This window comes from Myotis davidii, unplaced genomic scaffold (genome assembly GCF_000327345.1).
Source record: "Myotis davidii unplaced genomic scaffold, ASM32734v1 scaffold1427, whole genome shotgun sequence".
Taxonomy (NCBI): domain Eukaryota; kingdom Metazoa; phylum Chordata; class Mammalia; order Chiroptera; family Vespertilionidae; genus Myotis; species Myotis davidii.
Window position 1 is genome coordinate 678,500 of NW_006298040.1, and position 26,982 is coordinate 705,481.

At 38.1% G+C, this 26,982-nt stretch overlaps 1 protein-coding gene across 3 annotated transcripts in view; it reads right to left on the reverse strand.

The window, feature by feature from the left end:
- The window catches only part of RGS17 (regulator of G-protein signaling 17), a 214,066-nt gene that overhangs the window by 101,946 nt on the left and 85,138 nt on the right, over positions 1-26,982 (reverse strand). The gene's annotated exons all lie outside the window — the stretch shown is intronic.

Genomic DNA, 26,982 nt, shown 5'->3' on the forward strand with positions numbered 1-26,982 from the left:
CCCATGTATTGTGTACTCGGGACCTCCCTAAGCCTGATACTGTCTATACCACCCCCAGTTGGAGATGAAAGTTGGGTGGCATGCCTTCCTTTAGCTGGTAGGTCAGATGACACCCACTTGATAATGTGCTTCTCCGGTCACTTGATTACTTGGTGTTTCATGGTCATGTGTTAAGTCTGTGTTTGACCTTCAGAGCGAGCCCGAAACTGTTGCTCAAAAGGAGAACAGTTACTTGTTGGAGAGGGCATGGTTTTGACCACAGCTTCTGCTGTGATTTTCTTTTGAGGTTCTACCATAGGATTGTAACAGCGCTCTGTTTAATCGCACATAATGCGAGCACTGTTGGATCCAGGAAAACTGACCACAGAGACAAACACAAGCTATTTCTTTTGAGTCACAGTAAAGTTGTGGATTCCTAGTGAAAAATATCAATTTCTCTGACCTGATGTGAAAAAAAAGAGTCTGTGTACGCATTTTAACTTTATATATGAAAGGGTAGGTTCTTCTTTCCTGGAAGGTGGAGGAGATAGGCAAAAATAGATCTTTGAATATTAGGTCTAGAGATGTTTATATGAAATATCAATAAAAATTAAGTAGGATATTGTAAAATATGTAGTTTAGCACATTTATTACCACATATGTTTTGTATCTAAACCCTATCCCCTCAAATTTAGATATATTTTGATCAAGATGTCAATGCCATTTTATCAAGAGAAGATAGAAGTATTTGTGTATGATTGAAGCTTAGAAGCACCATTATTTTGATTTTCTTTTACTTATGGCAAAGGAGACCTCCAGGTGATGTACTATAATTGCTCAAAAAAAAAAAAATCCAAGTACTTCTCTTTGCCAGAGAGATGTTTAGATATCTCACAGTGAGCCGACTCGTATGGCAGCCACTTTCTCTCAGATATGCTTTTGAAGGATGTGTATGTACTTGTTGTACCCACGTATTTCTTAAGAGTTCTCAGATACCCACTGCACTTAGCTGAGAGCAGAGCCCCTTCATCACTTAGTTGTCCTCTTCTTTGCAACTAAGAGGCAGTAAATTAGTGAAGAGTTCTTTCTGGAGGGTTTTCTGCGTTTGCTCCATAGGGCTGGTGGTTATGCTTAAAGATCGAATTGAGTTGGAACTTCCTAAGTGATAACACCCTTTCCTGAGAATAGGGGTCAGTTAGGTTCTGCAGTTCTCTTAGCCCACGTAGGTGCACTCTCCTCTACACTTGATGCACTCAGACCTTAAGAGAGCCCTGAGCAGTGATGGTAGGGTGGCATGGTGTCCCATCATCCATTTATCGCTTATGTCCCTCAGATTCACGCACAACTGAATCATTTATTTGAAGATCAAAGGCAAACACTGCTCTCAGGTGACATTTTTGTTGGTGTTTATTTTTATTGTTGGTAGTGAGACTGTACATGCTATCCAGGAATGCAAACGTTTACGTGCTATCAAAGTGTGTTTCTCCTCATTGGTAGAAGTCTGCGTGAGACAAAATTACCATGCCTGGCAGTTTGTAACTTTTAGGCCAGCTGTGTCTGCCTGCTTTCTGTCTTGGGGAATACCCTATCACTTCCCCTCCCCTGTTACTTGAAGAATTGTTAGTAAAGGGCATTGTTGGTGTCTTCTGGACAATAAATGTTCAAAACCTACCAAGAATCATGTACGTTTTAGACTGTTATCTTAGCGATCAAAAATCGTTCTCCTCTTTGTCAAAGTTAAAGCTGTTCAAGAATCCCTCCCCTCTTATGTAAATGACTTGTGTGTGAGAGTATGTTCAGGGAACAGACTTTCTATTTGTATTTTCAGGATTAGTATCAGTTTAATCCTCCAGAAGGAGGTGGAAGTGGAGCACCCACTCCTGTTTTCATGCCACAGACGCAGAGCCTTTCCCGTTGCAGCATGTCTATTTCAATGCTGTGAGTGGGAGAGGTTGATTGGTGAGCATGGCTCTTGGAAACAGATAAGAGAAAAAGCTTAAAGATAAATTAGCAATCTCTTTCCGACGTGACTTCCAATTTAAAACGAGGAAACAGAAAAGTTTGCATGACTTCTTATTTTAGAGCTTTTAATGAAATGCTAATAAGAAATGAGGAATATTTGTTTAATAGTCACTGGACTGTTGAATATACTTCAGTCGTGGTGTAGATGAATTAGGAAATTAATAAACAAAATGCCAAATTAATATATACTGTTATGGAGAATAAATTACATAAATAAAAATTCTTTAGAATGAGATTTATCTTAATATTAGGTACAGATGATATGCATGTCTACACAGAGTACAGAATTGAATACTTTAAAATCACTGGATGCCTAAATTATAGGTTAATTACCAAGTTATAGACATATCAGACTTTTAGAATCACTCCTCTTATGTTTAATTAATTAATTCTTGTGTATACTAGTAATGTCTAACAGCTCTTAAAAACCTAATGCCAATATTTACATTTTGAGTAAAATAAAATAAGATATGAAAGCAGGCATGAATTAGAAAGAGGACTATATGTAATGACAGGCAAGTATTTTTATCTGTGCCTTACGAAGTCATGTTGATCAGATGCCATTTTTAAGGTATTTAAAGACAAAACCCCATTTTTCGGTCAAAGAACCTGAATAGACACTTCTCCAAAGAGGACACAAGGATCACTACTCATCAGAAAGAGGCAAATTAAAATTACAATGAAATATCACCTCACACATGCCAGAATGGCTACCATCAATAAATCAATAAACAATGAGTGCTGGCGAGGATGTAGAGAAAAGGGAATCCCAGTGCACTGATAATGGGTATGCAGACTGGTGCAGCAACTGTGGAAAACAGTATAGGTTTCCCTCAAAAAATTACTTATCCAAGATATGCCTACCATTTTAAGTAGAGCCACTTTCTTTCAAAAATTCCATTTTCTGGTTCTCAGGCATGACACTGAAAAATCAGGTAGACATGCAGGTTACTAGATATCTACTAATAGTATCAACTATGCTTAATTTCTATCTTATATGAGCTCTATTTACTGGACAAACAATATAAATAGAAGAGGACAAGAAAGAGGAAGCTCTTGAATTTTAGGAGTACATTGTGTTATAATTCCCAACTATGTGCATCAACCCGGCATCACAGTACCAAACTCGGTTTTAATAAAAATGCATTGCACATCCCTGTATGCCTTGTAGAGGAGGGTCTTTAATAGAGCCACTGAAATTGTCCTACTCTTCTTGCAACTCAATGATTTCTGAGACGATCCACTTGGTATTTTATGTTTGATATCTTTTTATTTTCTCCTTCCAGTGTTTCAGCAGGCCATTTAATTGTGAGATCTGTAAAGAAAGATTGGGGTAGGGTTTTCCCATTGAATTTTATTTTATCTTTTTAACCCTTATCCGAGGATATTTTTTCATTGATTTTTAGAGAGAGTGGAAGAGAGAGGGAGAGACAGAGAAATATGAATGTGAGAGAAACACATCAATTGGCTGCCTCCTGCAGGAGCCCTGACCAGGGCTCCAGAGTGGGAGGAGCCTGAAACCGAGGTACATGCCCTTGACTGGAATTAAGGTCTAGTCCATAGGCTGAGGCTCTTCACTAGGGCCCCATTGCACTTTGTGAAAGAAACCAGCCCTTTTTGGTTGCAACATTTTTTTAAAAAAAATATATGACATAGCCCTGGCCAGTTTGACTCAGTGGATAGAGCATTGGCCCCAGGGACTGAAGGATCCTGGGTTCAGTTCTGGTAAAGGGAAAGTACTTGGGTTGTGGGCTCAATCCCCATCCCTGGTCAGGCGAAGTGTGTGCAAGAGCAAGCAGTCGATGTACCTCTCTCTGTCTTTCCCCACCCCTTCCACTCTCTCTAAAATCAATGAAATGAAAATATATCCTCGGGTGAGGATTAAGTATTATATATATATATATATATATATATATGGTATAGCCTTGCCTAATATTTCAGAATCGCATAACTACATGGCACTGACTGTGTTCTCTGTTCTTAGACCTCAGTTTCCCCAAAAGGACTCTGTTGCCTCAGTTTATAATCTTTTCACACCACCCTAAGGAGATGAATTAGGTCTCTGTTCTCAACAAGTATTTTATAAGAGTACTCATGACTTATGGAGATATGGATTGTAATTTTTGGTTTATTTTTCAAATGAATCAACTGTCTTTGGCTTCACTGATGAAAACATATTGTTGCGTAGGGACAGAGTACTCATTCTCATGACCCAATCCTTGGACAGGTTGCCTTTCACAGGAAACCACGCAACCTAATGTGAAATGAAGGCTGTAGCGTGCGTCAGTGCTCTCTCCAAGCAGGCAGTCAAGTTGAAAAATCTTTTTTCTTCCTGTCTTATGGAATGAGAGGGAAGAAAAAAATCTGTATACCCCTAAATGCATTGGGAATAGCAGTAAAATGACCTCGGCCACTGAGAATATGAAATTGTCCTTGAAAACTGCTGGGGACTGAGGGTCCCCGTGGAACAGCTGGAAGGCAGAGAGGAGGAGTCTTTAGTCACTAGGGCTGAAAAGTGTTCATGGCTCCATTGTTTTGTGAGGCAAATCTGTACATATTTATAAGAGCTGGTTTAGAAATTATAGTAATTTGATACATTGTTGATTTTTGTAAACATTTCCAATTAATATAAATATCTTGCGCTGTGTGTTTGCTTTGCTGAAAGGCACTTGTTGAAAATTAAGCATTTAGTTGCAGAAACATCTGGGCCAGGGAGCGGATGACTCAGGACAAACTCATCACCATTATTGAAATTGAAAGCGCATGGCTTCCCGACAATGAGTCATGAACATCCTATACTCATACAGGGGGTTCAACCACTCCTCCACCTGCCCTCACCCCACCTCTGCACCCCCATCCCCCACCCCCATATTATTTGGATCGATTTGCAGGCTTCGCTTGTAGAAAGAAAACATGCCATTTTTTATCATGATGTGTTTTTTGTTTTGTTTGTTTTTTGCTCACATTAATTAATGCTTAATGATTTTATACATAGTAGTAACCACAGAAACATAATTTCCTCTTTATAAATGATAGTGATAAAGTCATGAATAATAACAAGGGATAGTCATGTTAGATTATGGCTCACCCCAGAAATTCCAGGAAAAATAAAAGAAGCAATCAGCCATTTTCATTTAAACTAAATCCTGATTTTTAACCTTGCTGGTCTCAACACAAATTAATGGAAAGCTATCGCTGCCATATTGGAGCCATAGTTTCCATGATAATGGTTAATATTTAAATAGGATTACATATGTTCGTTTGGGTTGAGTAAAATAGAGGATTGTATAAATATGTCTTTTAGAAACTTGCCTTAAATATGTTTTTAATTATATGCTACTCCTGGGCCTGCAGCACTGACACCACATGTTTAAATCAAAGAGTTTCTAGTGAAAGATTAGAGCACTTACATTCCAAAGAATGCTGGCTTTTTCTTCTTCTCGTTTTAAAGCTTGTCACTGTTTGGCACAGACTGAAGCTTTGATGTACATATAAGGCGTGGTTTTTACTTTTGCGTCTTAGTTTATGATTTATTTTGTAGATTGAGGATGACATTTTTGGGTTGAAAAATGGTCAAGATCTTTTAGAAAGAAAAGAATTCCCCAACCTGGAGCAGTCATTTGAAAATCATTTAATCACCCTTAGAATAAACTTAACAATACTAGGTTATTTTCTCAATGGTATTCCCAGAGGTGAGCAGCCAAATTTACACTTGGAATAAGCTTGTCTAGGATTGACATTGCTTCGTTATGAGAAACACAAAGTACTGCCGAGCTAGGACAGTTTCTAGTAACCAATGACTTTGGAGAAATCTGGGTAGTGTCCACGTATTCCCTGGTGCCAAGAAGGCTGGTTGCTGCATGTCTATAAGATTCAACCGTGTCCAGTTTGAAATATAAAATTAATGAAGCTGATTGAATGCCGTCTCTGAATTCTAATGAAACAGTGTGGCATCAATTTTTTTTAATGTAAGAAAAATGAAAATAACAATGTAAAAATAGTTTAACCTTTTGACATGTCTGCTATTGAAAGTATAAAAAATTCGCTTTGTCAGAATTTTTAAAATAGCAATGTAACTAAAAAATTCGACATGAAAGAAACTGCAACTGAGTTTTGCACAGGAACATACTTCATTAGCAAACATAACTGTTATGCATATATAATGATTATAGTAATTAACATTTACTGGGGACTTACTATACACTCAGTGTTTTAGGTTTGTTTTTTGTTGTGTGTTTTTTGTTTTGTTTTGTTAGTTTTTGCTGGTATAATTTCCTTTCCATTTACTGTTAGAACGTAGAGGGTCTGCCTATGTTTGTCTTCTGTTCTTCACATTAGAGGATTTATCTAGGGGCTTCCTGGTTCTGACCTGAGGGTGCTCTGGTGTAGCATCTCTGTGACGGAAGCACATGAATCAAAGGCTTACAACTTGAGATCTTCTTTGCATCTTGCGTTTCAGTGTCAACTGTTTAAGCTGTTATGGTTTGACCAACTGACCGAAATATTGAAGAACACTGGCATATTCAATAACACCAACCCAGCTTAAGAGAGAAGCTGCTGATGAACTCTGGGATTTTAAATTTAGTAGCTGTTATTTTTTATGATAATATACATATATTTCATAATGCATTGATGTATCAAACATTGACTTATTTTTTACTATGTGCCCAATAGTGTGTTAGACAGATGGGATACAAAAATGAGCATCAAAAGACATTGTGTCTGCCATCACCAAGCATAATGTTGGGGGTCGGGAGGATGGAGATTACAGAGAGAGACATAATTTAAATAACTACACAAACTAATATAAAAGTGCCCCTCTGGCAAATACCAGAAGGCGTCATCACAGTACTGTGAGACATTTTTCAGTTATTTATCTTTATTGTTGAAAATATTACAGATGTCCCATTCTCCCCCATTGATCCATACACCCCACCCCGCTGCCCCACACCACTGTCTGTGTCCAGAGGCCATGCATATATGCATATAAATTATTTGGTTAATCTCTTTCTGCCCTCCCACCCACCCTGACCTTTCTCCTGAGATTTAACAGTCTGCCCCCATGCTTCTGTGTCTCTGGATTTATTTTGTTCATCAGTTTATTTTGTTTTTTAGATTCCACATGAGTGAGATCATGTGATACCATGAGGATTTTAAACATGGGTTATAACCTAGTTAGCAGGATGCTTTGAGAGAATGATGTTTGTGCTGGGATCTGAAGGAAGATTATGCCTTTTTCTTTCTTTCTTTTTTTTTTGCTGATGATGGTGCTGTCCTCTCTTGACCGTCATTGTTTCTCTGGTGAGCTGAAGACATTCCCTTTGGTACAAGTTTCTAAATGCCATTTTCTCTGATGGAGCCCATGTGTGAGTTCTTTCCGTAGGATTCCAAGGGCCTCCTCATGGTCTAGTGGCTTCACTGCTCTTGATGCCACCTCTCCTGTCCCACCCACACCTTGCTGCTGACTTTTCCTTTCCCAGCAGCCAGTCCTCCTGCATGAGGTGCTGGCTTAACAACTCACACTCCAGCAATGTCCAAGAGAGAAGAGCCACTCTTCAATCTCTTACCTGACTTCCTGGGGATAATAACGGTATTGGCAGGGTGATTGGTGGTTCACAAAACTACAGAACTCTTCTCTAATCGTAACTTCTATCCTCCTAAAATCCTCTTCCTCCTCATAGCATCTGCTTTTTTTTTTCTTCAGAAAAGAAGGGAGAGGGAGAGAGAGATAGAAACATCAATGATAAGAGAAAATCATTGTTCAGTTGCCTCCTGCATGCTCCACACCAGGGATTGAGCCCACTACTTGGGCATATGCCCTGACTGGGAATCGAACCGTGACCTCCTGGTTCATAGGCTGAAGCTCAACCACTGAGCCATGCCTGCCGGGTATAGCATCTGCTTTTATAAACTGGAAGAAGATGGTAGGATCCTGGTTGGAGGCTGGTTTGGATACTTCTTAATAAACCCCGAGGAAGTATCTGGCCCCTGTGTGTTTTCTGGTGTCTTTAGATTATGAGTAATTTTTACTCCGTGTTCCTAACTTTAGCTCCTGCTTTGATCTACTGCAATAAAAATCCTCTTATCTGGATTCCTATATGGCTTGGACTATAATGGTGTTAAAGGAGATGGAGATGATTCACTAGGTGAGAAAAATGCATGATAAAATACACAGTATTTGGTGATAGACAGGATATTGAGGGTGAAGGAGAGAGAAGGGAAAAGGATGACTCAGAATTCTGTTTTATACTCCGCAGTGGATGGTGGTACAAGAGAAGACATTTGACGAGTCTCCCCTGTATTTCACCTTGCCCCATGGGAAGAGGAAGCAGGATAATAAAGTGATATGTGTTCAGCTTGAGAAGATATTACGTAGACAGGGCAAGAGCTCAGAGGAGGTATCTGGGCCAGAGATTTACACCTATGAGTCACCTTTCATAGGTGATAATGGAAACCATGAGTAGAAATGGTTTTGCCAGAGAGAGAATTTTTTGGTGAGAAAGATATAGTATAGATAGATAGATATATGATAGAGATATATTCACATATATACAGAGGAGGTTTGTAAACATAGACATCTACAAACATTATAATGAGTTTTAATGAAGTTTGAAATTGCTGCCATTATGTTATAGTCACACACTTTCACCACTACGTGTCTCTATCTCTATCTCTATCTCTATCTCTATCTATCTTTATATCAAATGTGATATGGTTTGTCCTATAAATTCAAGTAACCTGGTGATAGGCCTATTTGGTTCCCACATAACCAAAATCTGCAAGCAACTTCAACTAGATTATTTGCTTTAGAATACAGTGTTCAAACAGTAGAGAGGGAATGGGGTAGAGAACTAATAATCTTAGAAAACATAGTTGGGTGTGGATGGAAATATTAAGGCCCAATAGTCACTCCAGGAGGGAGAAGTCCCATGGCAGAGAGGCTGGGGTTGGGGGAGAGGGGCAGGCCGAGGCTATGGTTGCAGAAAGTGAGGTTTTGAACAAGATTGGAGACCCTGATGGTGAACTTGGGGAAGAAGACTCATGGATTTGATAGGAGCTGATAATTTTTTTTTGCCATTGCTAGTACACCGTTTCCCCCTAAAATAACATATATTTTTAAATCAGGGTGCAATCTCTGAAAACACCTCTGAGAGGTATAAAGGAAAGGTGAAACAATGAGTAATAATGATAGCAATGCACAAAATTAATACTACACATTCACATCTTCTCTTAGACTCAGTACAAGGTTCCCACTCTTGGCACTTATGGGTGGAGGACGAATTCCACCCCCACTCCAGATGCCTCACAGATGGCTGTGTTTCTCCCGTCCTGCTCCACGGGTTGAATCACCTTTGACAGCAGCCAGAGACTCTGGGCAACTTCTGCAGAGCAGCCTCACCTGTGAGCTATTGGGAGGGCTGGTGTTGCTCCTGTGCTAAATTTTAAATCCAAAGTGCCAAGCATAGCCACGTTCTGGGGACTGTATCTTGAAACCTGGCTGCCCAGAGAATGTTTCCTGATGCATTATTATTAATTCTCTCTTACTTTGGGAAACATCTTACTTTCATCAGCATTGTACTCGAGTCATTAGAGGCTCTAACAGAGCAGTATGTTTTATGAGGAGCACATTTGCACTCTAATTTGAATGTCTGAGTGATTTCAGGAATCCTAGGATATAACTGACTTCCTATTATAGATGTATCTTCCCTGTTCCTTAGTGTTAAAAAACACTCAAGACTAGAAAATAGTTATGTGCTTCAGTGGTTTTCACACTGTGGTGTTTTTTGTTTTTTTTTTTGTTTTTATGAAAAGAAGTTTCTGAAAGAGATAAATGTCTTGCCCAAAATATCCAAACTAATGAGATTCATTTTTTTATGAAACAATTTTATTTTGGCACACAATAAGCTCATTAAGAGCAGTTTGTCCTCATAATTTATGGCTTAATTTTGCTGGCCTCCACTTTATTCAGTCATGGGGAAGACTGTGCTATTATAGTTTCCTTAAATGCCCAGCAGGGAGATGTGGGCAGGATGGTGCCAGAGTCCCCGTGGGGTTAGGTTCTCGTTTTCCAAGTAGCTTTGCCTGTCCAGGTGACCAAAAATGGTGTGAATTGTCAAAAATCCTCCTTCACTGCCTTTGCTATGAAGCAGGGCTGCCTGGAACATTTAAAACAACAATAAATGTAGGTTTGGAGAGAGAGAGAGAAAGAGAGAGAAAGAGAGTGAGAGAGAAAGAACGACTTATAATTTAAAATGAGGATAAAAGCCAGACTGTGGCAGGGCAGATCATGTAGGCAATTGAAAATACCTTGGGATTTACTTTGTCTGAGAAGTAAAACCCCAGAGAGCAGATAGGTTTGAGCAGAGGGGCACCATGAGGATTCGGGTGACAGAGGATTATAGGAAGGTGAGGGGAAAGGAGGGGTGCCAGGTAGGAGCAATTGCAGTGATCCCAGTGAGGATGGGTGGCTTGCAGCAGGCGAGAAGTAGTGGAGGCAGTGAGAATCGGTTGGATATTTGATACATTTCAAAGGTAGACCAGACAGAATTTTCTAATAGACTGGATATCGGGTGTGAATAGGAGGAGTCAAGAGCAAATGAAAGGTTTTGGGCAATCAAGGGGTGATGCCAAGGAGCAGGTTGGTTACACAAGTTGAGTTTCCAGGGGGCCCGTGGAAATCATTGTCCTGTCCTGTTGTTCATAGGCTGTGTCTCCTTTGGGCGAGAACTTCAACATTACTGAAAGGTTTTTCTACTCTCATTAGCAGAGTAGTGTTGACACACCCCTTTATTCTGCATTGGTGATATTCATGTAAAAGAAAAAGAGAAAATAGTTAATTCTGGGAATGTCGGGTGACCAAGCTAGAAAAGGAAATTAACAATGAACCATTGAGGAAGGAAGAAAATACATAAGCTTTTGCTGCTGAATACGAAGCTTGGTGCTGGCATGCAGGTGGTCAGGCTCATAGTGTTGCCACTAAGTAAGCCGTTATGCTATGGAGTGCAGAGGGCCATGAGAGGGAGTGACAAAGAGACTGACCAAGAAGGAGTACCCACGACAGTCCTATGGAGTCAGAGCAGTGACTTTTTGCTGAAAGGTCACTGCTAACTAGGCAAAGCATTGGCAAAAAGAGGGAAGGCCATTTGAGGTTACCATATGCAAAGGCCAGAGATGAAATATGGCACATTTGGGGAAGCAAAGATAGGTTTGTAGAAGTGGGGTGTAGCAGTAGGGAGAGGAAGGGAGAAGGCCATTCAATGTAAATCAGCACTTCCCACACTGCGTTTTGTGAACTTTTGTGACCACCACATCTATAGAGATGTTTCACAAGAGGCAGAGGTGGCTCTAGCCTGTTTGGCTCAGTGGGTAGAGCGTCAGCCTGTGGACTGAAGGGTCCCAGGTTCGATTCTGGTCAAGGGCATGTACCTTGGTTGTGGGCACATCCCCAGTGTGGGGTGTGCAGGAGGCAGCTGATCCATGTTTCTAACTCTCTATCCCTCTCCCATCCTCTCTGTAAAAAAATCAATAAAATATATTTTTTAAAAAAGAAGAGAAACAGTTCTTCCCCTTTAACTTCTGTGTTAATAGGTTAGTCCTATTACATAACATAATATACAAATACTACTTGCAAAAATTTGAAAGTCTCTGCAAATGAGTTAAGTAGAACATTTGAGTTTGGTTAGTAATCTTTAGGTAATTTTTAAAAAGAAAACAGAATGTATAATTAGAATATTCTCAAATATTAATTATTGATATCTGAGAACATTCTCTGTGGCAGGCAGGGCACTGCTTGTTGCTCATACGGAAGCACTGTGAGTGGATTGCAGGAACCTGTATCTTTGGTTCTTATGAGAAGCCATGTGGGTTGTGGGGCAGCTCCAGCTACAAACCTCCTGGTCTGCTTCACCCTTGTGCTGTGCAAATACTATCATTTCCTCTGAATATCGTGATATGAAATGGATAAACAGCACCATGCAAGGTGATATTCTTTTTTTAAAATATATTTTTATTGATTCCAAAGAGGAAGGGAGAGGGAGAGAGCGATAGAAATATCAACGATGAGAGAGAATCATTGATTGGCTGCCTCCTGCACGCCCCACACTGGTGACAGAGCCTGCAAACCCAGGGCATGTGCCCTGACGGGGAACTGAACCATGACCTCCTGATTCCTAGGTCGAGGCTCAACCACTGAACCATGCCTGCCAGGATTCTATTTTTTACTTTATTTTCAGTATGTTTCCCCAATGTCTGTGCAGTTTTGATAGACACTGATGTTTCTTCTACCAGAGAGAGACTGTGCCCACTCAACGTAGGAAGCCAGCCTGTACTTGTAAAGCATAAGCACTTCAGCAAACCACTATAGAATATTTCATTATTAGTGATCCCCGTTTCATGAAGACTTGAGGGAAATTATCACATCATCAGCTAATTATCACACAATTATGGAGCATCCGGCACCCAGATAATCTGTGAGATTGGCATATTCATCACCACAGAGGGCACACAACTTAGTATAAAGAACAGGTTTGAATTCTGGCATTACCACGCACCCACTGTGTGGCCTTTGGGGAGTCACTTAACATCTCTGTGCCTTGGTTTCCCAATTTGTGAAATGAACAATAATTATCATATGTATCTCATTAGTTGATCAAGGTGAACAATTTCATTAGTTAATTGATAAAAAAAGAACAACCCCATGTGGTTATTGTGAGGATTAAATGACTTATTTTTATATATACATTGGGTTCAGAATAATAACTTCCATGAGGTGAGTGCTATAAAATATTAGGTATTATTTTTATCTTCAGGCAGGTGGAGGGGAATGGTTGATCAGATGTTTTTGCCTGGGTAGGGACTCAATGATGCAGGGGATTCATGGGAAATGATTTCCTGAATCTGAGTTTTGTGGAGTAGGTCTCAGTGATGTCTCACTTCCCCTAATTTTTTTTTTAATCATTTTATGAGTCTATAACAGGATCCCCTGCAGGCTTTGAGCAATTCAATACCCTTCGAATACATTCCTTTCCTGTTTAAGTTAGTCTGAGTTGCTCTCTGTTATTTGTACACAAAAGCCCTGAAGACTACATCTGCGTTTGGGTGTTTAGGGAAGCAGTTCAGAGGGATGATGAATCTCACTCAAGTTTTTGAAGCTAGTGAATAAGAGAGAAGGAATTCAACTCATATTATCCTTACTCTAAGACTTCAGTTTTCTACTAAATAGTCAATACATTTCTTTAATAAATGGTTCCATGGTTATTTTTGGTATTGAAAAGGAAGGATTTTTAATTTTTTGAACACTATAAGGCAATTACCGGTTGAATACTAAGATACTTAATGACACTTTATTTTTGTGTGTGTGGCACTTTTCATTGGTAAAAGCTCTCTCTGCCTAACATTAGCATGATCTGGATGTCTGTGTTTATTCATCTGGAGCACCTGCTGAGTGCAAAGCTGAGTGTAAAACAAATGTTTGAAACTACACTATAAAGTGTGCAGCTAGGAAGAGTGGTGACGTGTACATTATATATCTTATGATACTGACTTAGTTCACCAATAAAAATAAACTATGATGTAAATATTTCACAGTAGTCCTAGAGAAAGTTATTTGTAGCATGAACAGAGGCAAACTCTTGAGACACCCTCCAGAGCATGATGAATGCTATACATCTGATTGCCCAGGTTCCTGGTGATGCGTTACTTCTTTAATCTGAACTACCCAAGTTATTGTGCCAGTTCAGGGACCTCAGGGCATGCCATTATAATTTCTTCGGAATTGTGTGGCATCTTGCAGAAATGATTTGGTCTATGCCAGCTTCATGCTGTGGTGTTGAGGCTTTGATGATGATGACAGGGCCATCAAAGCTCATTGGGAACCAAAAATGCCAAATTAAATCATAAATCCAGGGAATAAGTAGGAGTTAGAATTGGACTATGAAGCCGGAAATGGATCTAGAGACAAGCCATGGTTGAATGTAAAGTTAGGAATAAAGGGAGCCATATTCTTATGGAGGGAGAGAGAGAAAGAGAGAGAGAGAATGAATATCAGAGAATCATTAAGAGGAGGAGTCAGGGGAGACAGAATAGTGACAGCCAAAAATTGTGAGGTGTGTGTCGGCTTTCTTAATGCCTGGATGCCGAGGATGGCGATTCTCCCCCTGGGTCATACAGTCTCTACTCTGTGACAATACCTGTGGGATTTTGACAAGGAGTTTTTAAGTGGATGGATCTGACCTGTTCGTGTGCTTAAGGACAGCTTAATCAATCCCATGACACCTGCACTAATTGAGGAACTAAGCCAATAACTTATGGCACATGACATCTGAACAATGGACATCTAACCAGAAGTCAGAGAAAATAATTCCCTTCGCACTAATGTCCAGCTTTAATTTTCAAAAATTAAAGAAATTTCTGTACAAGATAAGAAATGAAACAGCAGGCTTGTAATGAACATCAGCAGTGTCCTGTATACCCTCCACATCCTCAGGAAATATTAATAGCTTCTATATTTGCTTGTTCTAGTGATTACTCTCATATCAGTTGATTTGTTGATATATCTACTTACTTATACATTCAAAATAATGAGATTTAGTTGACACTGCCCTCTCTTTTCCAACATCTTATCATAATTTTTGATATCATTCTTTTATTAGCTACATTCATGCCTTTAAGTAATGTAGTCTTCCTATTCCATCAGGTTGGAGCAATCTCTCTCGACAGCCTCTATCACCGTGAAAGATGGTGCTGCCAATGCCTCTGCTCTTGGCTTTGTCTCTACTTCTCCCTCCCCTCCCACCTCAGGTCTGGCCTACCATCACGTTTACACGCCCAAGGTGATGACATTTACAGTATATTGTGTTCTTCAACCACAGACAGATGGGATATGTGTATACAACTTGAATCCAAAAAGTGAAAAATGTACTAGTGAGTCTGTTCTGTTTGCTCCTCTGGAGCTTTTATTTTATGTTGTTTCCCTTCCGATGGTCATCTGTAGTTGTTTCTTCACGTTTAAGGATGGAGGACTTGGTTGAATGTGAAGGAAACCAGGCTCCTGTGATTGTGTGTATCTTTTCCCTGCTAGGGCTTTTCAGTGAACAGAAGATATTACTGAGCTCTCTCCATGGCAAAGGGTTGTTCAGCTGTCCTTACCAACGTGAGGATGAGGACAAAAGCTAGTCTCAGAGTAGGGTACCCAACAATCCAGAATGGAAGTGACTTCTTCTGGAATTCCAGAGCCATCCCATCAACCCTATATTTCCACCGTAATAGGGTAAATTTATTTGGACCGCTCAGGTGTTTGCCAGTATAAACTTGGAAAATGAAGGGAGTTTCATGCTTAACATATTCGGTCTTCATAGAAACAGAGTAGAAAAGTGCTTGCCAGGAGAAGAGTGGCAAGAGAAATAAGGAAAGGCTGGTAAAGGGTATAAATGTTTAGTGATAGGCTGAATCAGTTCTGAGGACCGAATGTATAACATGGTAGCCATAGTTGATAACACTGTGCGGTATAATTAAAATCTGCTATCAGAATAGAACTTAAATATTCTCACCAAAAAAGAAAAGTTAAATACGAGAGGGGGCAGATGTGTTCATTGACCCCATGGGGGGAGGGGGTGTTCCTTTCACAATGTGTATGTATATGAAACCATTTATTTTTTAAAATACATTTGTATTGATTTCAGAGAGGAAGGGAGAGGGAGATAGAGAGAGAGAAGCATCAATGATGAGAGAGAATCATTGATCAGCTGCCTTCTGCAGGCCCCACACTGGGGATCAAGCCCACAACCCAGGCATGTGCCCTGACCAGAAATAGAACCATGACCTCCTAGGTCATAGGTTGACTCTCAACCACTGAGTTATGCCGGCCAGGCCATGTTGTGCACTTTAAATATCTTACAGTTTTATTTGTCAACTATACTGCAATAAAACTGGAAAAATACATTAGTTCTGAACGTATTTCCACATCATACTCCGTTCTCTGTCCTGTCCTCACCAATCTGACTCTGGATTCTCACTCTCCTCTGCATGTTTTTAATCTGTCAAAGGCTTCCACTCTGTTTCTGTATAACAGACATTTGTTAAAAATCTCTCATCTTTGTATGAGCAATTTTCTCTGCTGTAATGCAGTTATTTATGTCGTATCATTTCAGTGGGGATATTGGAAGGGGTGGAGATAAACACTGGTTCTAAGTCTGCATACTTGAATCAGAAAACCAACAATAACTTTTTGACACCTCTTTGGAAAGTTCTCACAAACTCACGTCAAATTAAAAAAAATAACTTGATATCTATATAATACTTTGAAAATATGCATAAAAGCTACTTATGTTTTTAATATTATTCATCAGGACATAGAGCAAGATCTGATGTAACAGAGCCATCAGTTTTCTCTGTCAAGCAAATCCCCGAACGTTTCCTGGAAGGTCAGAGTAAGAGACATTTCGATCCTATAGTAAAGTCGGATATTTTCCATGGGGCAAACCGGGGTTATTTTTGTTGGCTTGATAGTGTTTGTTTACGGGGAGGCAGGGCTGACTGAGACAACCTCAAAGAAAATTTTTCAAAATTTCAAAGAAAATATTTCACTGGAAATCATTAAGACTCAGCTTCTTCCGATTCCCTGCTGGCTGGTTTTGAGATGTCAACATGCCTCAGAGAGGAGTCATGTGACCTTGAGCTGAGAATAGAGCCAAGGCCATCATTTCAGTTTACATGGTGAGGAGGAGGGAGACGGGCCAGGCTTCAGCAGCTACAGGTTTAAAATAAGCATGAGATCAGAATTCCTAAGAAATGGACATGAAGGAAGGACTCTTAGGTGCAAAAAAAGAATGGACGGGCTAGGGATATAGGCATTTTTGAATAATCTATCGGCAGATTTCATGTTTCCAGTAATGTGGAGGTTTCCATCAAAAACTGAAAGTTATTCCTTGAGTGTTGACTTGTTAACGCACTTAATCATTTATTTACTTATTCATTCCACAGATATTTATTGAGCAAGCATTAAGCTACTTACTATGAGAATCCAGGGGATCCTGTGGGGAAAATTCAGACTTTATACTCCTAGAGAGTTTAAGATCTAATGTGGATCCCAACTACAAACAAGGCAATAGGCTTTCCCAAGGTCTAGCTAGAGCCAAAGCACATCACGGTAATTCAACAGATTTTGCCATGACGAATGTGTCCTTCTGTGTTAATTAAAGTTCAGTAATTTATGGAAGTTTTCAAATACAAACATTGGCATTCATAGAGTAAACACATTCATGGGAGTATGGGCAGTCTTAACCACCAGTTGAAAATTACCTTTGTAACATACTATTCTTAGCAATATTCTGGTACAAATGATGTGGGTTCTCCAAGTTTTGCAAAGAGAAGTTAAAGTTAATTTTCTGAAGCCTCCATGGTACCAAGAAGTTTTGATGGGGCACATAAACTTCATTTCATTTCCAGCTGGGAAAATAGAAACATGGCAAGGGGTTCACTGAGGTCAGATTCCAGAATCGATGTGTTGGATTTTGCTCAACACTCGCAGCCCCCTTCTCCCTCCCGATCACTACCTGAATGTCTGCCTGGAGACATGGGATTGATAAGGTACGTGGGAGAGTTGGTGTAGTCATACCGTCTGCCTTTAGAAATCCACTTGAGAAAAGGAATGAACTGAGCATGCATTTAACAAGCTAAAACTACATCAAAGGGCCAGAAAGAAACCACTTGAAAATAAAAATGTTGTTTTGATTGAAACTGGGCAAAAAGCCAAAGGTACTGGAAGGAAACTCTTAAACATACTGAACTGTTTCTGGATCAAACACTCCATAAATCTAGGGTAAAATGTGAAATTTTTGTAGTAAATTGTGGGGCTGCATCAAAATGGTTTTCTTGCTGAACTTCAGAGTTGAGCTGTTGTTCATGCAATTTCTTTCTAATGAAAGAATAGGTATAGATACATGTTTTCATGTAAAATGGATTAATCATATTTTGGACACGTGTAAGAATTTCTCATCAGGAATTCTGAAGAAACATTACAGGCTTGTGTTTTCACAAATTTCTTTGATTACAGAGAAGTCATTTCATAGATTTCACAGAAATCCTTTTTAAAACAACAAAGCATTCTTAGTAGGTAACAATATATCCAAATATAGAAATGATTCATAAAAAAATGCCGGCTATACGACATTCTTTTAAAAAATCATCCACTAACACCCCAGTTGACAGAGGTAATTAAAGTCAGAAGCTGAAGAGATGAAAAATAAAAATAAGTAAATTGTAATATTGAATGGAATGAGGACGAATATGGCAATGGAATAAAGTAAAAATGTTCTCTATACAATATGAAAACAAAGGCATTTAAAATACTAAATTATTTTAGAATATATGTAACAGTAAAAATCACATAATGGCCCTGATTGGTTTGGCTCAGTGGATAGAGCGTCGGCCTGGGGACTGAAGGGTCCCGGGTTCGATTCCGGTCAAGGGCATATACTTTGGTTGTGGGCACATCCCCTTGTGCAGGAGGCAGCTAATTAATGTTTCTCTCTCATCAATGTTTCTAACTCTCTGTCCCTCTCCCTTCCTCTCTGTAAAAAATCAATAAAATATATCTTTAAAAAATCACATAATGGTAATTGCTATATAATCCCTCAGATTATATTAATAAAGACCAGTATATAAATGAGAAAAATTTTAAAAAATTAAAGTTTAACACTAGTAGAATGTAATATATGTCTTCTGAAACACTTTAGATTATATCAGTAAAATAAAATGTTTTAGAAATTCTGCATAGTAAAAGAAACAAACAAAAAACAAAAAACAAAAGACACAAAGGAAGCAGCAAGAACATAAAACAAGGTAAAAGAAGCCAGACCAAACATAGGCGCTATCATTGAGCTGAGGATAAAGATTTGTGGGCTGTTTGAGAGAAACCAGCTATCATAAGCAACATCATTAAGTGACACCTTCTCTAGATATTCTGTGGCAATTTTTAAAGTCACAAAGGTGAAGAAAAAACCCGGAGAGCACATACAACCAACTCAAAAGGGCTATTTAAAGATGAAGCTTTTAGGTGAGGTTCAGCAAAAAACAAATTTACTAAAAGTGTCACATAAAAAAGTGCAAAAGGGTTGCAAGTAGAAGAGCAGGCAGTTTTATTAGGCAAATGGAAGATTTAGGATAGGAGAATCAGAGATGTAGAATTCCAGGTAAAAGCGTTAAGTAGCTGGAAGGCATTAAATGGGGGCAAAGAAAATTAAATTCTTTAATGTAAAAATTAAAGTGTAAAGGACTAACAGACTTTAGTCAATTATTATGTAATCTTGCAGTGGGCAGTGCTCTCTAAGCTGATCACAAAGCCAAACCTTAAGGGGAAAACAGATTGATCTTATTTCTTTTGTCTTATTAATTTAAGTATTACATATGTCTCCTTCCCCCCTCCCCATTGACCTCTCCCCAGCGCTCCCACCCCCCAGCACATGCCCTCACCCTCATACTGTCCCTGTCCATTGGTTATGCTTATATGCATGCATACAAGTCCTTAGGTTGATCTCTTACTCCCCTTCCCCTGCCTTCCCTCTGAGGTTTGACGGTCTGTTTGATGCTTCTCTGTCTCAGGATCTGTTTTTGCTCATCAGTTATATTTATCTTTCTCCAACTGGCTTATTTCACTTAGCATAATGCTCTCCATGTCCATCCATGCTGTTGCAAATGATAAGAGTTCCTTCTTTTCTACAGCATTGTAGTATTCCATTGTGTAGATGTACCATAGTTTTTTAATCCACTCATCTGCTGATGGGCACTTAGGCTGTTTCCAAATCTTAGCTATTGTAAATTGTGCTAAAGGACTTAAACATAAGATGGGAAACCATAACAATCTTAGGGGAATCCATAGGCAGCAAAATATCAGACATATGTCGTAGCAATATCTTTACCGATATAGCTCCTAGGACAATGAAAACAAAGGAGAAAATAAACAAATGGGACTACATCAAAATAAAAGGTTTCTGCACAGCAAAAGAAACCATCAACAAAACAACACAAGAGCCCACTGCATGAGAGAACATTTTTGCCAATGTTCTATCCGATAAGTTTCTAATCTCCAAAATTTACAGGGAACTCATTCAACTTAACAAAAGGAAGATAATAAATCCAGTCAAAAAATGGGCAAAGGACCTCAATAGCCACTTTTCGAAAGAGGACCTACAGAAGGCCAAGAGACATATGAAAACATTCTCAAAGTCACTAATCATCGAGACATGAAAATCAAAATGACAAGGAGGTACCATCTCACATGTCAGAATGGCTATCATCAACAAACGACAAGTCTTGGCAAGGATGTGGAAAAAAGGGAAAAAAAGGAACCCTCGTGCACTGCTGGTGGGAATGCACACTGGTGCAGCCACTGTGGAGAACAATATGGCGTTTCCTCAAAAAATTAAAAATGGAACTCCCATTTGATCCAGTATTCCCACTTCTAGGACTATATCCCAAGAAATCAGAAACACCAATCAGAAAGGCTATATGCACCCCTTTGTTTATAGCAAACAGATTGATCTTTAAGCTTCAAAATTTCACCCTTCTACAATATCTTTTAAAAAGGACAGATCAACAATATAATGAAAAGGCAGTAAGTAGCGAATCTGGGGAAATATTTGCCATGTTTATGACAGACAAGTGAATAAAGATTTTAATGTTAAAACAACTCTCAAGATACTAAAAGTAATTGTACAAACTCAATAGCAAAATGAGTACATCACAAAATGAGGCAAAAAATAAGAGAAATGGGAGTAGAAAATACACATGAAAAAAGTTAACCCAATTAGAGATCAAAGAAATGCAAAATAAAATGACAACAAATTTCAGTGTTAGCCTGCTAAATTGATGAGTAGTCTTTTATTGTCATGTTGTTTAAAAAATAATAATGGCATCTTTGAGTTTGCAGGTGATTGAAAATTCTCATACATTGTTCACAGGCATATAAATTAGCAATTTTTCTTAGAGACATTTGTGTAACTTGTATCAAGAACCTTAAAATATTCATTTTCTTTGACTCAGTAATTTAACTTCCCAGAATTTATTCTGGAGGAAAAAAAGCATGCATTCACACAATGTGTTCATAGGGGAGTTCAGCATAGATGTATTTATGCTAGAAAGATGTTTCCTTTCTGTTGTATTTGACTAAAGACAAATCTTAAAGTAGAATATTTAGCAATCATTAAAATTTATGTTTCTGAAATACATGTAATGACAGATAATTCACAAGAGTAAGTTAATACATTTATATTATCCAAATTCTATATTAAATTTTATTTATGAGAAGAAAAGTGAATAAAAAGAAATATAAAACATAACTGATGTTTCCAGTGAAAGAATTATGAGTGGTTTTTATTTTTTTGGCTTATATATTTTAAAAATTAACCGTAATCAAAAATCAATTTTATAATAAAATGTGATTTAAAAATACCAAGTGCTGAAAGAAATATAACTTGGGATTTTTTTCCTCAGCTTGAATAATTTCAAAGTTATTTCTGATTCCCCAGTAGAATTATTGATCCTTTTATGTCACCCAAAAAAGAAGTATGTTTTCAAAAAATGTATTTGTTGACATATCTGTCTCCATGCCTTGGAATATTAGCCCCTCAATTGGAGGTGTCCAATTTTATTAATATTGGAAACACAAAAAGACTCAGTAGTAAGGTCTTTTTTACATATTGATAATGTTTATTAAATATTTGTTGAATTGAATAAATTCATTCCACTTTTATTATGAAGGAAATTTCTAGAAAGAGTAAGTGGTTTATAAAATTACCTACTAATAACAAACACTTTAAATGTAGGTGTTTTAATTTTGTATATTTTTAATTTGATAAAGTAAACATTCGTGCATTTAAAAAGTTTGGTCTGATCTTGTTTTAATCTTCTTTTATGTTTCTTAGCCATTTATTTCTAAATAACCTATAGAGCATCTTCTTGTACTATACACATCGTAATAAATAGAGAATTCGGAATAAATGTCTAGCTTTAAAAATACTGTTGTTACTTATTTAAGAGCCCGTCATGCTTAACTTGAGTGAGGACTGTGCTGACAGGAACTATAATGAATTTTCACATATTAAAATGTCTAAAGTCAGTACATTTTCTTAATTTTCATATATAGTGCATTTCTCCTTTACCTTGAGAAGTTACATAAATTTGTTCTCCTTTTGAAATTCTGAAAGAGAAAAATAATAACAGAAACCAGATGAATAACATTGTGGTGCCCTTGAGATGCAGGTGGCACATAGAACAGGTATGCCCAGGGCGAAGTGCTAAATATACGCTGGATTAAAATTACCTGAAGGGACTTTGCAGCTATAATTACTGAATATCTACATGAGAAATCTTATGTTTATCATTTTCCTACTGCCTATTGAGTGCTATTTTAAGGCCTCTTTCATACTCTATTGCTAGATGGAGGTTTAAAATCTAACTGAGCAAGGTAAACACACAGAAAATTTGTTTTTGATTTAAAAACAACTGAATGTGTGATGATCATATGGTTTATGCCTATTTTTCTGGAGTAATTATTAGTAGTATTTCTTTTCATTCTCCTACTGTTGAAGAAAGCTTTTATCATCACCCTATCAGATATATGAAAAATAACAAATGACTAATAGATGTATGTGAATCTGAAGGACTTAAGACCTGAGAATTTTCCGCTGTGGTTACCAAAGGGTCTTGCCCCTGGCAGCTGCTCCTCCCACTCTCATACATGACAGAATCCACATGATTCCTCTTCATCCTTTAGATAAAATCCAGGCTGTCCAAACAATAGCTGCTAATCCCCAGGAAAAATCCCTCTCTTCCCATTTCCGGAACTAGCTGAACTTTGACTGACCTCCTTCCTCCAGCTAAAGCCCCATCAAACATTCCGACCCTCCCCCAATTTAGCAGGCTCCTTCACCCTTCAGAGCCTTCTCATGCTGGGCATTTTTGGAATAAAATCTTATCCTAATGGTACCCTGGTAGATTTTCTTCCCCAAGTAGGAAATATGCCGGGAATTCAGGGGTGAGGTAGGAGAGACTATTTCTTCTACCTGTGTGGTCAGTGGAGATGAGTAGAGTGGGGGGAAATATTTGAACTGAGCCTAAATGGGTGAATTGTGTGCAGATTAAAGGATAGATTCTATATAGTATTTAAATCTCATAATCAGCAATGAGTTTCACCCTGAGATTATTGTAAGACAAATCTGGAAGCTGGAAAACACCTTGTGAAGGCAAATATATGAGTAAATGTGCCACGAGGTGTAAATAAAGCCAGCAAGTAGAGAAAGGCTCATTCTAGAGGGGACTTCAGTTTGCTCCAAAGCTTTTTCCATATGAATATAGATTCCTAAAACTTGTATGCTTTATAATCTGTGCAGTATTCAAAAAATTTCACTTCATAGAGTCTTTAAACTAAAAACTGTCATCTTTATATAGCAAGGACCACTGATTTCAGAGAAATATTTCAAGAATCCTTTGACTTACTACTAAAAACAAATTAGGTTACAAAAAGTGCAAAATTTTTCTAAAAGAAAGTATATGTATTTGATAAATAGAAAAATATCTATTAGGATGTGCTTTAAAATAAGAATAGCAGTTATCTCTGGTTGTAAGAATAAGATAATTGTTTTATTGCCTATATATATATTCTTTAATATTTCTACAATTGGTGCATTTGGGTGATATCTACCCAATTCATTTCTCTCTGGAGACTCATCTCTCATCCATCCACGAGGTCAAACTGTTACCACTTAGAAGCCCAGCACTGCTCCCTTGGCTAATTAAATTTGAATACTTGATACAATTGGACAGTTTATTCAGCAGAAATTTGGAACACTCAATAAGACTCTTTGCAGGTCTCTAGCTACAAAACTTTGAGATCATTTGAGTTACTAGAAAGAAATAATGAAAAATTTTCTGCCATATAACAGTGTTAAAGGGAGCTGAATTCCATGAAATCAATTCAAACATAATCAAAACATAAACCATATGACAGATGAATCACACTTATGAATAAATGCAAAAGTATTAAATGTTAGTAAATCAAGCCAAGCATTATAAGAATAACTCAACACCTCTAATGAATTTTTCAGTAATTCCTCACTAGAAAGCTTATTAACATAGTTAATCACATTCATATCCAAGGGAAAGGGTTTTTGATCATCTTGATAAATACTAAGTTGTATTAAATATAACTGAATTCTGCATTAGCAAAAAAACTTTATTACTTTAATAAGAAATTTTCCACATTATGAGAAATAGCTATCTTGTGCAGAGAACAGAGTGATAATTATCAGAGCATAAGGGGTTGGGGGAGCTGGGTAAAAACGATGAAGGTATGAAAAAGTACAAATTGGTAGTTACAAAATAGTCATGGAGATGTAAAGTACAGCATAGGGAATCCTATATAATAAAAGGCTAATATGCAAATCAACCGAATGGCAAAATGGCCAGTCACTATGACACTCACTGACCACCAGGGGGCAGATGCTCAATGCAGGAGCTGCCCCCTGGTGGTCAGTGCACTCCCACAGGGGGAGTGCCTCTCAGCGGCACCTCTCCCACCTCTGCAGCAGTGTTAAGGATGTCCAACTGCTAGCTTAGGCCCGCTCCCCACAGCCATCTGTCCCCCGAGGGATCCTGAACTGTAAGAGGTCACAGGCTGGGCTGAGGGACTCCCCCCCCCCGCCCCCCCCGGCTTCCCAAGTGCACTAATTTTGTGCACTGGGCCTCTAGTGTAGTCAATAATAATATTGGGGAACACTTTGTAAGGTATATGATTGTCTACACTAATATACACCTGAAACTAAATACAAAATAATATTGAATGTAAACTGTAATTGAAAATGAAATTTAAAAAGTAAAGACAAAAAAAAAGAAATAGCTATCTTGAACTAATAGGTAGCCTTATATTTAATGTTGAAAAATTAGGAGCATTTACATCTAATTCTGGAATAAGAAATGTTTTACAACTTATAGCCCATTGAATTAGACAAGGAAACAAAACAAAAGAAGTAACAGAAAAGATGAGAATGAGTATTGTTATTTTCAGATAACATAATTTCATAGGTGGAAAGTACAAAATACCCAAATCAAAAAATGTTTGGCTAAAAGAGAAATATGTAAATAAAAATGGTCAATATTAAATAGAAAGTGAAATGAAAAGAGAAATGGCACCCACAATAAAATCTACTTTATAAAATATTTGTGCGAGGTTAAATTTTCTCTAGCTTTTATTAAACTACTTTACAGAACTTTAATCATTGGACATCGGTAGTCTGATTTCATTAATGACTTTTACTAATGGCTTCCCTGTATCTACGTTGCATTTTTCTCTATAATTTAATAGTACTCTTCCTTCCTGATTCTTGGCTAAGCTGTGAGTCTTACTTTGACCCCTAGGAGGCTCACCAATGTGAAACGAGCAGAGACTTGAGAGTTTCTAACACATTCGCCTTCCTCTTGCTCTCTTGCTTCTCTGTGATCAGCATGAACACATACTTGGCCAAGCAGAAGTGATATTAAGAGACATGTGCGTGTGAGAGACAATTGAAAGAGATCTCAATTTTCCCAACCAAAATCATGCTAGGTTATTCTTGAGCCACCTGACTACAAATATGTGAGAGTGTCCAATGAAGATCATAGAGCAGTGGTTCTCAACCTGTGGGTTGCGACCCCTTTGGGGGTCGAACAACCCTTTCACAGGGGTCGCCTAAGACCATCAGAAAACACATATATAACTACATATTGTTTTGTGATTAATCACTATGCTTTAATTATGTTCAATTTGTAACAATGAAAATACATCCTGCATATCAGATATTTACATTACGATTCATAACAGTAGCAAAATTACAGTTATGAAGTAGCAACGAAAATAATTTTATGGTTGGGGGTCACCACAACATGAGGAACTGTATTAAAGGGCCGCAGCATTAGGAAGGTTGAGAACCACTGTCCTAGAGTCTTCTACCCATTCTAAAGCTAATTGTGGATTGAACTCAGCCATCACCAGAAAGCAACCTAGCTAACCTGACGACTTGTAAGCAATGCTAAGTTCTCAGTGTTATCGGACACTGAGTTTGGGGTATTTTCTGATTTATAGCAAGGGCAACTGTAAACATGGATAAACAGATTAGAAAAGATACAGCTTTATGTCTTTGGGGGAAAGGATTGATTATTTAATATGTGCTAACTGCTTTATGATGTTGAGAATAAACAGGCAAGTCAATCAATTAATTTAGAAGAGCATCTCACATCCTAAACCATATTAAATTTTAGATGAATCAAAGGTGTTGGAAGTATGGAGAGCAATCTTTGTAAGCATGACCTTATAGTCATGTAATAAAACAGTAGATTATATAATACGATAATGAAAAAGATCGTATTGGGTTAATCTTTTACTCCATAAAATTCTCCTTAGGGAAAATATTTACCCTTGGTTTGAAGGATTATTTGAAGGACTTCCTCCGCTGATATCAGCAAACAGGGTGCTGAGGTTGGAGAAATTGAACTGCATTACTCTGTGTAGCTTGGAAGATTATACAACAAACGTTAACTATTTCTGGGTGGTGGAATTCAGTTTTTCTTTGCATCTCTGTTATTTCTTAATTGTTTTACAAGAGCCATGCTTTGCTTTTTGTCCCATCCTCTAGTTCTTTATATAACACTTTCATTGTGATGTTTTGGGGGAAGAGATGGCTGATAGTTGATTTCTAATTTATCTAACTTCCTATGGGCTCAGAGGACAGTCTATAGCAGTGGTTCTCAACCTGTGGGTCGCGACCCCTTTGGCAGTTGAATGACCCTTTCACAGGGGTCGCCTAAAACCATCCTGTGTATCAGATATTTACATTACAATTCATAAGAGTAGCAACATTACAGTTATGAAGTAGCAATGAAAATAATTTAATGGTTGGGTCACAACATAAGGAACTGTATTTAAAGGGCCAGAAGGTTGAGAACCACTGGTCT